The sequence below is a fragment of the Salmo trutta genome, chromosome 9 (genome assembly GCF_901001165.1).
Source record: "Salmo trutta chromosome 9, fSalTru1.1, whole genome shotgun sequence".
Lineage (NCBI taxonomy): Eukaryota > Metazoa > Chordata > Actinopteri > Salmoniformes > Salmonidae > Salmo > Salmo trutta.
Genome location: NC_042965.1, coordinates 45,748,309 through 45,756,760, shown reverse-complemented (window position 1 = coordinate 45,756,760; position 8,452 = coordinate 45,748,309). Strand labels below are relative to the sequence as shown.

General features: G+C 42.5%; 1 protein-coding gene across 1 annotated transcript in view; it reads left to right on the top strand.

The window, feature by feature from the left end:
• Positions 1 to 1,601: 1,601 nt before the first annotated feature.
• The window catches only part of LOC115199683 (PDZ domain-containing protein 2), a 234,912-nt gene continuing 228,061 nt past the window's right edge, over positions 1,602 to 8,452 (top strand). Inside the window, exon 1 of the mRNA XM_029761990.1 lies at positions 1,602 to 2,099. The gene's annotated coding sequence lies outside the window, so the exon portion shown is untranslated. The remainder of the gene's footprint in view (positions 2,100 to 8,452) is intronic.

Genomic DNA, 8,452 nt, shown 5'->3' with positions numbered 1-8,452 from the left:
ACTTCCTCCTAGACTCTTTTAGAATCCTATTACAACTTCCTGGACTTCCTCCTAGACTGTTTTACTATCATATTACAACTTCCTGAAAACTCAGTGATTGTGTTTCTCCCTCAGTCTTTCTCAGGTTGACTTTGAACAGAAGGGGTGGGGGGGGAGCCAGAGAGTTTCATGGGAGGCGTGAAAGGAAAGCCAAGTGCAACTGTATTCTGTTGTCTAACAATGAATAAATATAATGCCTGTTTGCAGTTTTGTCCTCTCTGCATTGTTTTGTTTTGTCCTCTCTGTCCCATCTCCCCTCTCCCCTCCTCCCTCCCCCCATGGGCCCATGTTGTATCAAATTGTATTGGTCACATACACGTGTTTAGCAGATGTCATTGGTCACATACACGTGTTTAGCAGATGTCATTGGTCACATACACGTGTTTAGCAGATGTCATTGGTCACATACACATGTTTAGCAGATGTCATTACGGGTGTAGCGAAATGCTTTTAAAAATGTTATTTTAATTTTAATAACACAAAAAAATGTAAATACTGCAAAGTTGCTTAGGAACAAGAAGCACGACTGCCCTATCTGTCGGCACCATCCTGTTCATCTTATCTATGTAGAAAACAAAGCATCATGGGTAACACATCTTATGTTTGTAAAAAAAAATATCCATTGATATTCTATAGAGATATTCAAAATACAATTGATAAATGTAAACGTGATTAAATTAACAGCCAATGGATATTCTCTCTATCCAATCTAAGAGAACAACATTGTGATCCCGCCAATTTAATTCGACCTCCCTAATCAGAACCACGTGGAGGGGAGTGGCTGCGTAGGGTCTAGTCTCGTTCTGTCTGCTATGTTCTCGGGAGAGAGGGGTAGAGGGAGAGAGGGGTAGAGGGAGAGAGGGGTAGAGGGAGAGAGGGGTAGAGAGAGAGGGGTAGAGAGAGAGGGGTAGAGAGAGAGAGAGAGGGAGAGAGAGAGAGAGAGAGAGAGAGAGAGAGGCAGGCAGGCGGGCGGGCGGGCGGGCGGGCGGGCGGGCGGGCGGGCGTTGTGCCTGATAAGGTGGTCCTTGGGAAATGACCGAGTTAGAATGGAGTCCAGCAGCAACCACCGCATGTTTCCTGGATGAAGAGACCCGTTACTAAATGCCCTGAACTAGACAGTCATACTCTGTCAAGTCCCGTGGAGAGGTTTTTAAGAAAGGGTCTGCCGCGACCCTTGGAGCATTTTAGGGGTTAAGTGTCTTGCTCAAGGGCAGCTGGAAATGTTTTATAAATTGTTGTAGGATCAAATGAATGTGTTGTGATATGATTATATTTACACACACACACAAAGTTATCAGTAGCACATCACATCAAGGTATATTTCAAGATTTATAAAGTGGTTCAAAGTAGTTTATTACAACTTCAAACAAAAAGTTATGTTTATCAAATAATTTGTTAATAGTTTATTAACTAATTGTTAAACTGTTAACCCAGTTATACAATTATTTATACAGATCTGACCATCCTCGGGATCTGATTGGATAGTGTAATCATTTCAAGCTCATTATTCTGTCAACTTCTCCCTGATTGGACAAAATGGGCGCTGACTCCGCCCCGTGTGGTCGTAGTTCTGCCAGAGACGGAAGAGCAAGCGAGACACCCCAGTCCTAGATGGTTGTATTTATTTATTTATTTTCTGGTTCAATAAAAGTCAACATGAACTAAGTAGACCCGACCCAGCGGATATTGCATTGGTGTCTATGAGAGACACACCCAGTTAAGAAGACCGGAACTGATTTTTTTTTCTTCTTTTCTGTGATAAAAGGTCTGAGTTAACCGTCTTCATTTATCCACCATCTTTGGTCGTGCTTTGAATACAGAGCATGGAAATATTGCCACAAGCAATGCCCCGAGTGACGAGTGCGCACAGCACTGTACCATGGCAACTTTGATAGGATTCTTCTAGGATTCTAACTAACGGAATATTTAGGCAAAGCGCTCATCTGTGGATACATTATATGAAGAACTTTTCTTATTATTTGCTTGTAGAAATACATTTCCCTTGTTTTCAGTCGTTTGAGAAGTCTACGCTTAGGATAACTATGTCTTGCTACCCAGACGTAAGTTAACCCCCTTTTCTTTTATTTTTTTTTACATTTTAAAAACATTTAAAAACTTAAAAGTGGGATTGTGAAATGATTAATTAACATGCTGTTTAGATAGGTTCTATTCTTGTATTATTTCAATTTGAATGTGTGTTTTTGTTGACAAAAGACCAGACTTTAGGATATATATTCTAGATGAAAACCCTCTGTAGGTCGAATAGATCCAAACCTATATAAAGCAATGAATGGAAGATAGGATATTCATGTTCAACTTCAAGAGGCCGATAGGGTCTGGTTAACCAACTAAACTGTCCTTTTAATTTAAAGTTAAAAAAAAAATCATTCAAGTTTCAAGCTGTAGCTCATTTGGTCGCGTTGGTTGCAAGAAAGAGTTGGACCAAAATATATTTTTTCAAGAGAATTGGATATGCAATGGGTGGTGATGTGTTAGCGCCATCTCGACCGCTATATTTGCTTGGCAAAGGTAAAATTAGGTTACATTATCGACGGGAGTATGGCGACGTTTGAAATGACGTTTGCATTGATTTGCATAACCTTAAAGGACAGTTTAGTTGGTTAACCAGACCCTATCGGCCTCTTGAAGTTGAACATGAATATCCTATCTTCCATTCATTGCTTTATATAGGTTTGGATCAATTCGACCTACAGAAGCTGTTACTTCGTCTCCTCGTACTGATGGAAATATTAATGGCCTTTACCACCATCCCCCCTATTTAATCCGGTCTTATTTTTATCATGAGAACTTCTCACTAGTTAGTGATACTATCCAGTCCATACGAGATCCACATGTGTGTCTGTGTGCGTGAGAGAGAGAAGAGAGATGATGTCTGGACTCGTGATGCCAGGCTCACTTGTTTATGCCATCCTTGTTTTAACCAGATCACATCCAACTGTGTGTGTGTGTGTGTGTGTGTGTGTGTGTGTGTGTGTGTGTGTGTGTGTGTGAGCGAGCGAGCGAGAGAGAGAGAGAGACATGATGTCTCTGCTTATAATACTAAAATAGATTTGAATTAATTTGGTGACACAGTGATATTTAAGTGCCCCTTTGAAAACTACTGTAAAACCCACTCACTGAGTGCCCCTTTGATAACTACACCGATCAAAAATATAAATGCAACATGCAACAATTTGCAACAAAGATTTTACTGAGTTATAGTTAATTTATGGAAATCAGTCAATTGAAATAAATTCATTAGGCCTTAATAATGTATGAATTTCACATGACTGGGAATACAAATCTTTTTATTTATTTAACTAGGCAAGTCAGTTAAGATCAAATTCTTATTTACAATGACGGCCAAACCCTCCCCTAACCTGGACGATGTATTACAACCGATCACGGCCGGTTGTAATACAGCCCGGGATTGAACCAGGGTCTGTAGTTTCCTGTCCTGCTAAGCATTGAAAATGTAACAAGTACTTTTGTATGTCAGGGAAAATGTATGGAATAAAACGTACATCATTTTATTTTGGAGTGTAGTGAAATAAAAGTAAAAGTAGTCAAAAATATGAATAGTAAAGTACAGACACCCCAAAAACTACTTAAGTAGTACTTTAAAGTATTTTTTACTTAAGTACTTTATACCGCTGAAAACCAGTCAGTATCTGGTGTGACCACCATTTGCCTCATGCAGCGCGACACATCTCCTTCACATAGAGTTGATCAGGCTGTTGATTGTGGCCTGTGGAATGTTGTCCCACTCCTCTTCAATGGCTGTGCTAAGTTGCTGGATATTGGCGGGAACGGAAACACGCTGTCGTACACGTTGATCCAGAGCATCTCAAACATGCTCAATGGGTGACACATCAGGCCGTGGAAGAACTGGGACATTTTCAGCTTCCAGGAATTGTGTACAGATCCTTGCTACATGGGGACGTACATTATCATGCTGAAACATGAGGTGATGGCGTCGAATGAATGGCACGACAATGGGCCACAGGATCTCCTCATGGTATCTCTTCGCATTCAAATTGCCATCGATAAAATGCAATTGTGTTAGTTGTCCGTAGCTTATGCCTGCCCCATACCATAACCCCACCCCACTGAAGTCGGTTACGAGGCCGAACTGCAGTCAGGTCAAGACCCTGGTGAGGACGACGAGCCGCGCTGAGAGGACAGAGTAATTCTTTGCTTGTGCAAACCTACAGTTTCATCAGCTGTCCGGGTGGCTGGTCTCAGATGATCCCGCAGGTGAAGAAGCTGGATGTGGAGGTCCTGGGCTGGCGTGGTTACACGTGGCCTGCTGTTGCGAGGCCGGTTGGACGTACTGCTAAATTCTATAAAACGACGTCGGAGTCGGCTTATGATAGAGAAATTAACATTATATTTTCTGGGAAAAGATCTGTTGCAGTCAGCGTGACAATTACAGGCTGTGGCATTGTGTTGTGTGACAAAACTGCACATTTTAGAGTGGCCTTTTATTGTCCCCAGCACAAGGTGCACCTGTGTAATAGGCATACTGTTTAATCAGCTTCTTGATATGCCACACCTGTCAGGTGGATGGATGATTTTGGCAAAGGAGAAATGCTAACAGGGATGTAAACAAATTTGTGCAAAACATTTGAGAGAAATAATTTTGCATATGGAATATTTTTGAGATCTTTTATTTGAGCTCATGAAACATGGGACCAACACTTTACATGTTGCGTTTTATATTTTTGTTCAGTGTAATTTAAAACTCATTCACTTCATCATAAGACTCCCTCTCCTTTTGGTGATGCCCACTGACCGAACTGTACAAAAAGTGTAGGTTATATACATCCTATGTAGGTCCACATATCTTTTGCTTGCTTTGATGTTTATAGGATTTGTGGAGAGTTTAGTAACCAGTTTGGATTTGTACTTTTTTTATTTATTTAACTAGGCAAGTCAGTTAAGAACAAATTCTTATTTACAATGAAGGCCTACCGGGGAACAGTGGGTTAATTACCTTGTTCAGGAGCAGAATGACCGATTTTTACCTTGTCAGCTCAGGGATTCGATCCAGCAACCTTTCGGTTACTAGTCCAACGCTCTGTTCGAATGTATTTGGAATCTTCCTAAATGTGTAATGCTGTGGAGGTGTATTAGATAGAATTTCATTTAATTAAATGTATAACTAATATATCACATGATACGTTTTGAAGTTTATTTTCAAAAGCAAAAGTAACATTCTCAGATGACTCTGTCATGTGTTCCTCCATCTTGAGGTTACTAACTATATATCAGTGATGTCACTGTCTGTATGACCTTCAATATGTTTTAAATGTTAACTATATATCAGTGATGTCATTGTCTGTATGACCTTCAATATGTTTTAAATGTTAACTATATATCAGTGATGTCATTGTCTGTATGACCTTCAATATGTTTTAAATGTTAACTATATATCAGTGATGTCATTGTCTGTATGACCTTCAATATGTTTTAAATGTTAACTATATATCAGTGACGTTATTGTCTGTATGACCTTCAATATGTTTTTAATCACCACATCAAGTGAATCACAAGATGAGGCCTTCACTGTCTAAACATATAATCTCACGGGTTGGAGGGCGGTACTCTGGATCTCTCCTTCCTCTGTGAAGTTGAGCTGGATGTATTCCACCAGTTTCTGTATAGCGGCCTGACATAGAGACATGTCTCCGCTGGTACCTCTGCAGCCTCCGCTGTTGACCGTGCTGCAGGCATCCTCGTGTTCTGACTCCTGGGATACAGTTGGAGTTACAACAATGGATTGAAGTATCACTCCACAATATTACAGAGACTGACAATAGGTCATACAGATTTCAGAACCACCATTGTGGACCACCGTTAGACTTTAGAAGAACCAATCACAGTAGGCACTCATAGTACAGTACGTAATTGATGTCAGCTATAAGAAATGATATCACCCACACATGTATGCAAAAACAGACCTGGTACGAGTCCTGGTCTGGGTCTCTGCTGGTGGTGGACTGCTGGTCTGGGTCTCTGCTGGTGGTGGACTGCTGGTCTGGGTCTCTGCTGGTGGTGGACTGCTGGTCTGGTTCTCTGCTGGTGGTGGACTGCTGGTCTGGTTCTCTGCTGGTGGTGGACTGCTGGTCTGGGTCTCTGCTGGTGGTGGACTGCTGTTCTGGGTCTCTGCTGGTGGTGGACTGCTGGTCTGGTTCTCTGCTGGTGGTGGACTGCTGGTCTAGGTCTCTGCTGGTGGTGGACTGCTGGTCTGGGTCTCTGCTAGTGGTGGACTGCTGGTCTGGGTCTCTGCTGGTGGTGGACTGCTGGTCTGGGTCTCTGCTGGTGGTGGACTGCTGGTCTGGGTCTCCATAGTGGTCCTCGTACCTGGTCTGGGCCACCAGGAGCCAGTCCTCCAGTAGATGGATGTGGCTCAGAGCGTTCTCCTGGGTGATGGGCATCGTGGCTGGGGCTGGGCCGGACCAGAGCCCCTCTCTGATTCAGAAGGGTTGGGTTAAATGTGGAAGACACATTTCAGTTGAATGCATTCAGTTGTACAACTGAATGGGTATCCCCCTTTCCCCTTTCCCCTGCATCCTGGGTCGATGGACCCCTCTACACTGTGTTAACTAACCTCCAGACGAGCTTCAATGCCATACAACTCTCCTTCCGTGGCCTCCAACTGCTCTTAAATGCAAGTAAAACTAAATGCATGCTCTTTAACCGATTGCTGCCCGCACCTGCCCGCCCGTCCAGCATCACTACTCTGGACGGTTCTGACTTAGAATATGTGGACAACTACAAATCTTGGCCAGGTCGCAATTGTAAATGAGAACTTGTTCTCAACTTGCCTACCTGGTTAAATAAAGGTGAAGTAAAAATGTAAATAAAATAGAGGCATTGGGGCTAGGAAGGGGTGTGGGAGTAGGGCTGATGTTGACAACTGTTAATACAAATCCAGACACAGGAAGCTTTGTGGACTGAAGCTGTCTCCATCTCTAATGAAATCAAACTTTATTTGTCACATGCGCCGAATACAACAGGTGTAGGTAGACCTTACCGTGAAATGCTGACTTACAACCCCTTAACCAACAGTGCAGTTCAAGAAAGAGTTTAGTTTATTTGGTAAATATTATCTTAAGTAAAAAATAATTAAAGTAACACAATAAAATAACAATAACGAGGCTATATACAGAGGGTACCGGTACCGAGTCAATATGCGAGGGTACAGGTTAGTCGAGGTAATTTGTACATGTAGGTAGGGTTGAAGTGACTATGCATAGATAATAAACAGAGAGTAGCAGCAGTACAGGAGGGGACTGAGCACGCATCCCTGAGGGGCCCCTGTGTTGAGGATCAGCATAGCAGACGTGTTGTTACCTACCCTTACCACCTTGGGGCGGCCCGTCAGGAAGTCCAGGATCCAGTTTCAGAGGGAAGTGTTCAGTCCCAGGGTCCTTAGCTTAGTGATGAGTTTTGAGGGCACTATGGTGTTGAACGCTGAGCTCTAGCAGTAGCAATGGTGTTTGAAGACTTCGGGCGTCAGAGGAGAGAGAATCGAGGAGTTTCATCACCCAGAAACAAAAACAGAGCTGTCAGCAAAGTGTGTGTGTCAAATCAAATTGTATTAGTCACATGCGCCAAATACAACAGTGAAATGCTTACTTACGAGCTGCTAACCAACAATGCAGTTTAAAAAAAAATACAAGTAAGAATAAGAAATAAAAGTAAGAAATAATAAAAGTAACAAGTAATTAATGAGCAGCAGTTAAATAACAATAGCGAGGCTATATACAGGGGGGTACCGGTACAGAGTCAATGTGTGGGGGCACTGGTTAGTTGAGGTAATATGTAGCAGAGGTGTAAAATAGGGGGGGGCAATGCAAATAGTCTGGGTAGCCATTTGATTAGATGTTCAGGAGTCTCATGGCTTGGGGGTAGAAGCTGTTTAGAAGCCTCTTGGACCTGTGTGTGTGTGACTGAACAGTCTGTTAGATAATGACTTTACTACTGCATGGTTTGGACTCTGTCATAGTGGGGAGGGAAGAGCATGGATGGTCATATTTATGTTTGTTTGTTTCCCTCCACCATCTGAGTAAACTCAACAGGATATTCAGTTGTCTGTTTCCCTCCACCATATGACTATTTATCTCCCCAATCAGTGATAATAACATAGTGACTGTGGCGGAGCTGCTAAGGTTGAGTCGACAGTCACAAGGTCCAGGGTTCAAGCCCCAGTTGGGACTACGCCCTGACTTTTCTACAAAATGAGCTCTGATTGGAGGCCTCCAGCTCGTTCATACCCTCGGTTTCCCAAAACGACAACACCAAAACTGTCCTCTTTTACCCCACAATATCAGACTGCATCAAAACATGATCACATGCTGAAGGCCAGAAGGCTCAGGATGCTGGATCTATTGTTTTCTATTTATAA